This window comes from Lactuca virosa, chromosome 5 (assembly GCF_052849685.1).
Source record: "Lactuca virosa cultivar CGN04683 chromosome 5, Lactuca_virosa_CGN04683_v6, whole genome shotgun sequence".
Taxonomy (NCBI): Eukaryota; Viridiplantae; Streptophyta; class Magnoliopsida; order Asterales; family Asteraceae; genus Lactuca; species Lactuca virosa.
In genome coordinates, this window is record NC_136430.1 from 230,730,969 (window position 1) to 230,742,270 (window position 11,302).

Consider the following 11,302-nt stretch of genomic DNA (forward strand, 5'->3'; position numbering starts at 1 on the left):
CTCTGGTTTAGAGCTCAATGCTCGAATGTTGCTTGCTTTTTGATTCTAGGGACTCTACTAGTGTCGGCTAATATTAAGCGAATACTTTAAATTCGATGTTGTGGGGATTAGATAATTCTCGAAGTTTAGGTTCAACTCTATTGCGCAACTCTTGTTTGATTCCAACCGTTGTATAGTGGGACCTAGCAGTCGAAAATTATCTGGTGCTGGTAACATGTAGTTGTATTCGTGAAAGAGTTAGAAGACACTGGAGGGGAGTCTCTTATGCAGCCGATAGCAGAGAGTGGTGTGGAAAAGAACCCTAGGAAAGGCTAGGATGTGTCTTAGCGCGTAAGGCGCTCTATAGCGCAAGTGAAGTAAATGATAGTAGGGAAGTATCTTGGAGGATTTGAGACAGTCCTTCAGGAAAGTATAAATAGGTGCGGAAGGTAGTATTGGGCTCATACTAATGAAAGCACATGATCTATACCTAAGAAAAGGAAGGCCTTAAGGAATTCGAGTAGTGTGAAACTTTTTGTGCGTATACTGATTATTTATGTATTATGTTTCAACATGGTGATGACACATGGCAGAGAAGGAGGTTCAGGATCTGGATCTGGCTCAGGATCGAGCATCAAACCGATTGACAAGGGATTATGCGAGTTCATCACACATGAGATTACGAGAGGCATCCTTGATGCGATCCTGGTAATGTTCGGGTCGATCAAGGAGGGTATCATCAAGTTGATGGAGGATCGTATATGGACCGTTAGGGTCGAGCTAACTGCATGTCATTATGCGCCCTGCTCTCTATCCTTCAAGGATTTCAGGGGATGTGGGGTGTCGGAGTTCTTTGGGGAGAAGGACCCTATTTCCGCCAGAAGATAGACAACATACATCGAGTGTGCTCATATGACTAGCTTCTGCCCTGAGGGGTCAAAGGTGAGGTTCGTTGTAGGCTATCTGAGGGAGCGAGACCGGGATTGTTGGGAGGAGGTTGGTTATACTCTAGAAGCTACAACCATTGAGGCCATAACTTGGTTGGATTTTGTGACCCGGTTCCGAGCAGAGTTTTCACCGGCTGTTGGGGTGCAATAGCTAGCGAGGGAGTTCCTAGATATGCGTCAGACGACTGAGATCGTGGTGGAGATCACCGCCAAGTTCCGAGAGAGAGCTTTATTGGTACCCTAGTATGCTGCAGATGAGGAGATGAGGAAGACTCGATACCATGACATGCTGAGATCAAATATCATGGAATTTGTTTGTTTTTCAGCCTGTCTGACATTGGAGGACATGATATCCTGGGCCTAGGAGCGGGAAATTGATTTGGAGCACATCGGGAAGAGGAAGGCAGAGAAGGTGCAGATGACTGGATTTCAGCGAAGAAACCCAAGAGTTTTGATTCTAGATCGAGGGGCCAATAGGGTCGGGGCATTGTGGCAAGTGACGAAAGATGCATGGTGGAGTGTGCAGGGCAGGTGGTTCGGCTGCTATAAGTGCGACAAGACATGGCACTTAGGTAGAGATTACACTTCCACCACCACCACCTATGTTTTAGGTTTGATATGCTTTCATTGCAATCAGAGAGACCACAAGAAGGCCGATTGCCTGAGTTTGGCTGGAGGAGTGGTTGTAGCACCCGCTTCGACGACATTGAGGATCACTGGCAGGAGGGCAAGCAGGCAGCCCCTGTAGTGAAGAGTAGGGCTTTTCAGCTGACGACTGAGGAGACGCGTGCGACTCCTGACATGGTTATGGGTATTTTTCCATTTATTTATGAACTTTCATTATTTTTTATGCTTATGTTTCATGTTGTAATGTTTAGGAGACGTTCTTGGTGAACGGATTGCCTGCTTTGTTTTTTTTATTTGGGTGCCACCTGATCGTTTGTATCTATTGCAATCAGCAAGAGGTTTGATGATGCTCCTGGGGAGCTAGATTATCTGTTGGAGGTTGAGATAGCCGATGATCGTCCAATAAGTGTATCGAGAGTTCATCGGGGTTGTACTCTTGACGTATTCCGAGAGAGATATCCGATCGATTTGGTTCCTATTCCTTTGACCGAGAACAAGGTCATTGTAGGGATGGATTGGTTGAGCCCTAATGGGGCAATGATCGGTTGTGGGCACCAGTTAGTATGGATTCAAACCCCAAGTGGGGGAGAACTAGTTATTCATGGCATGAGTGCTCAATGAGGACCGACTCTCTAGTCAGCTGCGAGGGCTAGGAGATATCTTCAGTAGGATTGTTCAGGTTTTGTGGCTTATGTATTGGACACCATGAGGGAGAGGAAGAGGGCGATTGAGGATGTGTCAGTATTTTGAGCGTATTCAGACGTGTTCCCAGAGGACTTTCCTTGAGTGCCTCCAAAGAGACACGTGGAGTTTCGTATTGATCTGGTACGAGGTGCGAATCCGATAACCAAGGCACCTTATAGCGTTGGAACCACCAGAGATGCAGGAGTTGTTTACACTACTATAAGAGTTGTTAGACAAGGGGTTTATCGGACTGAATAGTTCACCATGGGAAGCACCAATTTTGTTTATGAAGAAGGACGGCTACCACAGGATGTGCATTGATTATCGGGAGCTGAACAAGCTAACGGTGAAGAACCGTTATACGCTTTTGAGGATTGATGATTTGTTCGACCAACTGTAGGGTGCATCTTGGTTCTCCAAGATCGATCTGTGTTAAGGTTACCATCAGATGAGAGTCGTAGATGAGGATGTCCAGATGACTGCTTTCAAGACACGTTATGGTTATTATGAGTTTGTGGTGATGCCTTTCGGGCTCACCAATGCCTCATCAGTGTTCATGGATCTCATAAGCCGTGTGTGTAGACTGATGTTGGATCGGTCTGTCATTGTATTTATTGATACTATCGTGGTCTATTCTAAGACCAATGAGTAACATGATGATCATCTGCAAGATGTTCTGGAGACTCTGAGGAGGGAGAGGCTTTATGCCAAGTTCTCCAAGTTCGAGTTCTGGTTACACGAAGTGCAGTTTTTGGGGCACATTGTCAATGAGAAGGGGATATTGGTTGATCCAGCCAAGATCGAGACCATAATGCAGTGGGAGGTTCCGAAGTCTCCATCTGAGATTCAGAGCTTCTTGGATTTAGCAGGGTATTATCAAAGGTTCATCGAGAATTTCCCTAGGATTGCAGTTTCGTTCACCAAGTTGACAAAGAAGGCAGTTACTTTCCGCTAGGGGCCTGAGCAGCAGGTGGCATTTGAGACATTGAGACAGAGGTTGTAAGAGGCTCTGATCATCTTGACTCTTCCTTAGGGTGTGTATGATTTCGTGGTATACTATAATGTGTTGATCTCGGGACTGGGTGTGGTTTTGATGTAGAGGGGTCGGGTTATTGCTTACACTTCTAGGCAGCTGAAGCCTCATGAGGCGAACTACCCCACTCATGATTTGGAGTTGGGGCGGTGGTTTTCCATCTCAAAATTTAGTGACATTACCTCTATAGGGTCCATTGTACCATTTACATAGATCACAAGAGCTTGAGGTACTTGATGGGTCAACCAAAAATAAATATGAGGCATCACAGGTGGTTGGATGTAGTGAAGGATTATGATTGCGATATCCTTTATCACCTCGGAAAGACCAACGTGGTGGGCGACACACTCAGTCGCAAGGTGACGAGCGCACCTATTTAAGATCTATGTTTGAGGATAACGGTGATTACTCCATTATTGGAGCGGATTAGTGAGGCTCGGGTTGAGGCCAAGAAAGAGGAACACTACAAGAGTCAGCACATTGTGGGACAAGTCTCCTCTTTCGATTATGACTGTAAGGGACTGTTGACCTTACATCAGATGGTTTGGGTCCCGTACTGGGGTGGCGTACGACAGGTAATGATGGAGGAGGCCCACAAGTCAAGATTTTCTATTCATCCGGGTGTGATGCAAATGTACACAGATCTCCGGTCTGATTATTGGTGGCCCTGAATGAAGCGGGATGTGGCTTGGTACATGGAGCGGTTCTTGACTTGCAGGAAAGTCAAGGCTGAGCATCAGCGACCTCACACCAAAATGGAGCCGTTGGGTATTCCCGTTTGAAAATGGGAAGATATCATGATGGACTTCATCACGAATTTTACACGAACAGCGTGAGGGGTGGATTTGATTTGGGTCATTGTGGATCGGTTGAGCAAGAGTGCACATTTTATTCCCATTCAGGAGAGAATCTTTGTGGAGAAGTAGGCGACATTTATATCCGAGAGGTTGTGGCACGACTTGGGGTTCCGGTATCAGTAGTCTCGGATCGGGATGTACGTTTCACTTCCAGATTTTGGAAATGGTTTCATGAGGGGTTGGGTACTCGCCTGCACTTAAGCATGGCATTTCATCCGCAGACTCATGGTCAGAGTGAGCAGACTATCGAGACTTTGGAGGATATGCTACAAGCTTGTGTAATGGATTTCCACGGTAGCTGGGATATGTATCTCCCACTGGCTAAGATTTCTTACAACAATAGCTGCCACGCTGGTATTGATCGACCTCCTTTTGAGATGCTCTATGGGATGAAGTGTCGGGCCCTAATTTTTTGGGGAGAGGTTAGTCAACGAGTCATGGGTAGCACGGAGGTGGTGCTCCAGACTACTGAGTTGATGCAGCAGGTGGCAATGACATGATGAGGCATCACCACCACGTGGAAGATAATTTCTTGATCCTGTGATTAAAAGGACCCACCATGGCGTGGCCACAAGGGCCACAACGTGGCGGATAATTTTAAGGAAACCCTAATTTCAGGGATTTGCGCTTTATTTAAAGGAAAGTGGGAGGCTAGGGTTGTCCATCTTCAGCCTCCATCACTCTCAAACCCAGACACCCTAACCCTAATCCTCATTGGTGCTCTTGTGCTCATTTTAGTGAACTTGTGGTGGTTTTGAAGGAAAAAGAAGAAGAATTAGTGCTTGGTTCATCAAGTGATCCTTTCCTCCATTGGTGTGCATCTTCTGGACTCCATGTAATTCCTCAAGCTTCAACCTTTTTGTGTTCTTCTTCATAGATCTAGGTTTTGGATCACGGTTGGTTCTTTTTGGAGTGGTTTGAGTGATATTAAGAGATAAAGTTTGCAAATTTATGGTTTCTCTATGTCCCTTAAATGACATATCTCCTAGATCTGTACTTTTGTAGTAATATGGGAACCATACTTACATTTTGGGTAATTTTGTTCCCTTTTGACCTAGTTTGAAGATGGACATGCATGGGTCATGCATGTCCATAAATTTCGATTTTAATGGACCATTAGGAGTCTTAGAAGCATTCTGTAAAAGTTGGACTAAGGACTTTTGGGATTAAGTGCTTAATGTTTGAGCCCTTTCCATTTTTAGCCTTTTTGGATCTAATACTTGAGATATAGACGTCTTGGTGGGTCTCAGGGGATAAAGGTGGAAACTTTATCCATTTGGAAATTTGAAATGATCAGATCTGGACCTTAGAACCTTTGGTATTAGAGGATTCTACTTAATCCATTAAGACATTTTGAACCTAGTGCCTACGGTGTGGTCTAGGTTACCACGACGTGGCGACTAGGGAAAACGCGAATGTCTTGTCATTTGAAGGCCACGGCGTGGCAAGGATGGCCACAATATAGAGGGTCATATTTGACCATTGAATTTGACTTTTTGACTGGAATTGACTCTTTGCCAACCGTTATCTTTGGAAGGTAGACTAAAGGTTTACCTTGTAAGATTATCTAGGTATGCTGTAGCACTTGTCTTGTTAGCAGTAGAGCACCAGGAGTTCATCATCGTTGTTAGGTGAGTTCCTTCACTATATTCGTGGGTCAAAGGCACCAATGCCGATGTAACACTCGATTTCAGGTATGAAGTTATTTCCGATTGTGTATGATTTCTTTCTTTGTCCACCACGTGGTGAAGTCTCACCATGACGTGTCAATAAGCTTTTGGACCGCTGGAGTTTAATGAACCACCACGATGTGGTGATTTTGCCATGAAGTGGTGGTGGTTGTTAGAGAAAACCCTAAAGTTTAGGGCTGAGCCCTATTTAAACTCCTTAACCTCTCATAGCCTCCCTCCAATTAGCATCCATCTCTCTAAATCATCCCTTGCAAACCCTAGATCCCTTGTGTAAGTTTTTAGCCATAAAGTGTGTGTGTTTGGTTCTTGTGAAGGAAGAAGGTGATGGAAGATCATATTGGGAGTCCAAAGCAACATAGGTCCAAAAGTTTATCTTCCTCAAGCATCTTAAGGAGGTATAAAATCATCATCTTGATGAGTTAGTTGATAGATCTATGGATTTTGTCCACTTTTTCTCTATGCCTTGTTGCTTTGGAAGGTTGAATCTCATAAAGCATGCAACTTTATGAATCTCTAGGCATTTGGAGCATTTGACTCTTTGGATCTGATTTAGATTTGAGTTTTGAGGCCATGCATGGAATCTTGGCCCTTTTGACCTAATTTGACCTAATAAGAGTCCAAGACATGCATTGGACATAGATGTCTGAAAAACACTGACTTTTATGATGTGTTTGGTGTTAGAAACTCTTCTGGAGCCCTTGGACAAGTAACCTTAAGGATTAAGTGAATATTTCTTAAGACATGTAGTCTTTTGGACCTTAAAGTTGAGATCTATACACTTTGGAGGGTTCTGTTGAATAAAGTTGGAAACTTTATCCATTTAGACCCTTTTATGGACCCGATCTAAGTTGGAGACCCTTTAGGATCGAAGAAAATGGGTGAATACATTAAGCTGTTGAAAATCCAGTTACCACGACGTGGTAAGGCCACCACGACATGGTGTCGGGGTTGGTCGCGACTGTTTTTTTGTATTCCACGCCACAACGTGGTAAAGGGCTACCACGACGTGTCGGTCAGTTGAGTTAACTTTTCTTGACTTTTTGACCGTTTGACCCATTTTGATCCAGTTTGACCTAAGAGGGTTGGGGGGGGGGGGGTATTTTGGGTATTGTGGATTATGTTTTATAATTGGTATTTTGATGGTTAGTTGTCAATTAGAGCTGAGATTCGAAGTCAGGGCTTCATCAGCTATTATTCAGATACAGAGGTAAGTTTCCTCACTGTGTTTAGCGGATCGAAGGCACGGGTATCAGACTCTGGTTTGATATGTTAGTATGCTAGTTGTCTGCATGACTCCTGCATGTGTTATGTGTATATGTTTACCGGACGAGGCTCAATGATGGGCGGGGACCGATGACTATTCTGTATGCTATTATCTTTGTGATTATCTCATGTGTTTGTATGATAATATGTTTATATGTTTATATGTATACTGGGCGGGGCTCGATGACTGACAGATCTGTATGTCGGGCAGGCCCACTGTGTGTTTATTATGTATGGTATGTGGTATTTTTGGGAACTCACTATGCTTTGTGCTTACGGTTTTCATTTTATGTTTTAGGTACTTCTGGTTCGAAAGGGAATAGGCCGGGACGATTGCAGAGCACACACCAGCTCATTCCACATTTTTATGAGTACTCTGATGTTCGTGATGTATTTGATACACTTTGTTCCACCATGATTTTATATTGATGTTTTGGGATAATGGTTTTATAAATTTAAAAACAACATTTTTTGGTCTATGTTTTTGGGAAGTTTGAAGTTGGTATCTCAGCCTTAGTTTGAGGGATTCGGATGTACTCTCGGGTATGCCTGAACTCAAACTGAGGGTTTGGCAAACTTTTTCAAAAAGAAATGTTTTATAAAAAGAGTTTCAAATAAAAGAAAAGGGTGTGGTGCATGCAATCGACTGAGCTCAAGTAAGTTTTCCCAAAATACCCATACATGATTTATATATGCTTTGATCTATGAATCTGTGAATCGAATGCTTGTTAGGACTAAGGAACTGCTCAGGGTTTGCATGATAGAATTGTAGGAGAGATGCCTTTTTATGCTTAGTATATGAGCTTGTAGTCTTGCATGCTTATATTGAACAGTCAGTGACAGGGTGGCCTAATTAGGTTATGCTTGTTCCGATTACTCGATGCTCGAATGTTGCTTGCTTTGTGCTTTTTAGGAGTTCTCACTAACATCAGCTAACTAGTAAGCGGATATGCTAAGTTACATATCTCAGAAACTAAATATTTTTAGAAGGTTAGGTTTTAAATCTATTGTACAGCTCTTGTTTGAGTCCCTTTCATTCGAAGAATTATCTGGTGTCGATGATATGTAATTGTATTCGTAAGCTAGTTAGAGGGTGCGGGTAGGAGTTCCTTTTGCAGTTGATGGCAGAGAGTGGTATGGTGTTTACCTTAGGGAAAACCTAGGAAGAGATTTAGTGTTGGGAGCCTTGTTTTGTGAAGGGTTGTATATGTGGATAGGGAGTGACTTGGAGGATTCAAAGCGATCCTTGAGGAAAGTATGGATAGATGTGGAAGGTAGTATGGTCCCATACTACTGGAAGTAGAGGATCCATACTCGAGTCAAGGAGAACTACGATGAAACCATGGAGATTATAGAGTATGAGACTCCTCGATATATATATATATATATATATATATATATATATATATATATATATATATATATATATATATATATATATATATATATATATATATTGATGTGTATTCTGATGGTTTATATGATCTATTTTCAGTATGGTGACTCTTCAAGGCAGACCGATTGGTGGTTCTTATGCTGGTAAGGGCTCGGGCTCGGGCTCAGGTTTTGGATCCGGGCAGTTGGATGATCAGATGTGGGAGTTCATTTTGTCTGAGATTACCCAAAGCATACTTGAGCAAACTCCTTTGATCTTTGGTATGATCAAGGAGGGTATCATGGAGGTATTGGAGGGGCGTTTGGGCTCCTTTCGTTCTGAGATGGTAGCTTTGATTGGGACACGTTCACTAACCTTCAGGGAGTTCCGGGCATGTGGGGCTCCAGATTTCTGTGTGGAGAAGGACCCGATTGCGAGCAGGCGTTGGCTAGCGGATGTCACTAACTCCTTCCGCACTAGCAGTTGTCCCGATGGGGCAAACGTCAGTTGTGCTTCTTGTCTTCTGAAAGACAGAGCTTAAGACTAGTGGGAGGAGGTTGGGCGCTCAGTTGGTACTGAGGCTGTTGATTTGATGATATGGGATGACTTTACAACCAAATTCCGAGCTGAGTTCGTGCCAGTGATTGAGGTGCAGCTGATGACGGAGTTTCAGAACCTTCTCCAGACTACTGAGACGGTGGCGTAGATCATCGCGATGTTTAGTGAGAGGGTGCTATTGGTTCTGCAAGATGTGGCAGATGAGGAGATGAAGAAGGTGAGGTACCATGAGATACTGAGGAGTGACATTCGGCAGTTTGTGAGCTGATCCAGTTGCAGGACACTGGAGGATATGATAGCGAGGGCTAGGGAGAAGGAGATTGATCTTGAGATGGAGAGGAAGAGGAAGCTAGATCATACGCAGGTTTCTGGGTGTTCGGGTAAGAGGAAAAAATTATTTGATTCTAGATTGAGAGGCCAGTAGGGCCAGAGTCACTATGGCCAGCGCGAAAAGATGCATGATGTGGAGTGCATGGTGGGTGGTTCTGGCTGCTTCAAGTGCGGTCGGACGGGTCATATTAGCGTGGATTGTACTGCTACTATCGCCACAACCCAAGTATCTGATATGATTTGCTTCCATTGCAATCAAAGGGGCCACAGGAAGGCCCATTGTTCGATTTTGGCAGTAGCGGGACCAGTGGTAGCACCGCTCCAGCGACCCTGAGGATCACCGATGGCCGCCAGGGCAAAGCGGATGCACCTGTGGTGAAGAGCAAGGCTTTTCTGTTGATGGCCGAGGAGGCTCGCGCAACACCTGATGTGGTTACTGGTATGTATCTTCTCCTTATATCTTTATTTATATTGGATTGCTTAATTATATTTATATGTTTTTATTTTAGGATCGTTCCTTGTGAATGGTATTTCTGCATTGGTATTGTTTAATTCGGGGGCTACCCGATCCTTTGTATCGCTTGCTATTTGCAAGAGGTTTGCCGGAGCTCCAGGGGATCTGGATTGTCCTTTAGATGTCGAGATTGCAGATGATCGATCTGTCTGGGTAGCAAGGGTTCATATGGGTTGTATTCTTCAGATGTTCAGCGACCAGTGTCCGATTGATTTGGTTCCTATTCCTTTGCGCAAGAACAAGGTTATCATGGGTATGGATTGGTTGAGCCCCAATGGAGCGGTGATCGATTGTAAGCACCAGTTAGTTCGGATTCGAACCCTAAGTGGGGGAGAGTTGTTGGTTCAGGGGTAGAGATCTCAGCGGGGGCTGATTTTGTGTTCAACAACAAGGGCCATATGCTATATTTATCAGGGTTGTTCTGAATTTGTCGCCTATGTTATGGATACCCAGGATAAGGGTAAGGCGACCATGGATGATGTGCCGATTGTGCGGGAGTATCCGGATGTGTTTCCGAAAGATTTACCTGGGGTGCCTCCGGAAAGGCGGGTGGAGTTTAGGATTAACCTAGTGCTTGTATTGTGTGGATCTTGTTTTGTTAGCTTTTTGGTACTCTTCTTTTCGCAAAAGTCCCAATATTGTGCATGAGTCGTCTTGGACGTTTTGAGCTGTCCTTTCAAACCCTAGGAAGGGTTCTAAGTTATAAAAATGAGGTCTCTTTGGCTAGTTTGGCTTCATGTTGCTTACAGGAGGTCTTAATGGATTAAGACCATGCATTAAGGACTTTTTAGACCTCCAAAGTCTTAAAGTTTGAGACTTTATGGTTCTGAGATACATTTGGTCGATGGATCTAGAATTTGGGCTTAAGTGCTTAAGCCATTAAGCACTTATTAGAGTTTTGAAATATGCGAGGGTACGCCCCGCGTACGCATTTAACGCCCCCGTTTGCAGTCAATGTGAGGCTCGTGTACGCCCCGCGTACCCTCGAAGTACGCCCAACATACACTCTCTGTTGGGCTTTTGCGAGTTGGGCTTCAACTTTGGGCCATCTTTGGGCCAGTTTGGGCTTAGGCCCTTAATAGACTTTCTGAGTAGAAGTATTCTGGGCCAGTTAATGGAATTGGGCCTTAAGATGAGGTCTATTGGCGAGTTAGGCCCAATTTGGAAAATTAGGCCAATTATGGGCCTTGTATATTTTGGCCCTTTTTGGATCAAGGTTGGACTTGGGCTTGGCCCAGTTAATAAAGGTTAATAGACAACTATGAGTTAAGAAGGTAATAATCAAATTATTAATTGGAGGTTTATTTATTATGATAGTTCGAGGTTTTCCATTTTCTTGAGCTAGTAGCCAGAGGTTCTGTTTGATACGTTAGTGTGAGGTGAGTCTTCCTCACTATACTTTCGGGTCGAAGGCGCCGAGGCTGGCCAATTGTTTGATAACCTG